Genomic DNA, 723 nt, shown 5'->3' on the forward strand with positions numbered 1-723 from the left:
TCGTCCGCCGTCGGAAGCTGTGGACACACTCACACACACACACACACACACACACACATGCGCAGTGGGGTTGCTCAAGTGCCAGATGTTGTGTACCTCCAGCCAGTGGATGTAAAAAAGAAGAAGAAAAGTATGTACCGTGTGTGCGTGTGATACCTTTGATTGTCCGAAGCTGTCGGTCGCTGCCGCTTTGGCTTGCCTTTTGAACTGCTTCTTCTCGCTCTGACTACAATCACGTTGGTTGTGGTGTGTGGGAGCGCGAAGTGTAAGACGAAAAGAGAAGAGAGAAAGGAAGGAGCCAAAAGGGTCGATAAGGGTGATGGGGTCATCGCATCGTCGAAGGCGCGGAACGGGTCCGTTTGAAGGGAGAGGTGGAGAACATATCCTCCCTTTCCCTCCCCTTCAGCAGCGGTAACACGGGAGCATGCACAGCTGAGCCGTATGAAGCGATTATTATTATTTTAACAACTATTATTGTTTCTTTCTTGGATGAATAAGACGCCATTGCCAACGCTATCATTGACAGCTGCCACCATAAACGATGGAAATATTGAAGCAGCAAGCTTGAGAAGCCGATCCCACAAACACGCGCGCACGCAAGTCCGCCTTTTCGTCAGCCACAAATGAACTTGAAACGGAACTTGAAGCAATCAGTCACGTACGATCGTCAGATTGAAGGGCTAACTTCATAATGCTAAGGTATAGGTCGCGTGATGCGACCTA

This window comes from Leptomonas pyrrhocoris (genome assembly GCF_001293395.1).
Source record: "Leptomonas pyrrhocoris isolate H10 chromosome Unknown, whole genome shotgun sequence".
NCBI classification, from domain to species: Eukaryota; Euglenozoa; class Kinetoplastea; order Trypanosomatida; family Trypanosomatidae; genus Leptomonas; species Leptomonas pyrrhocoris.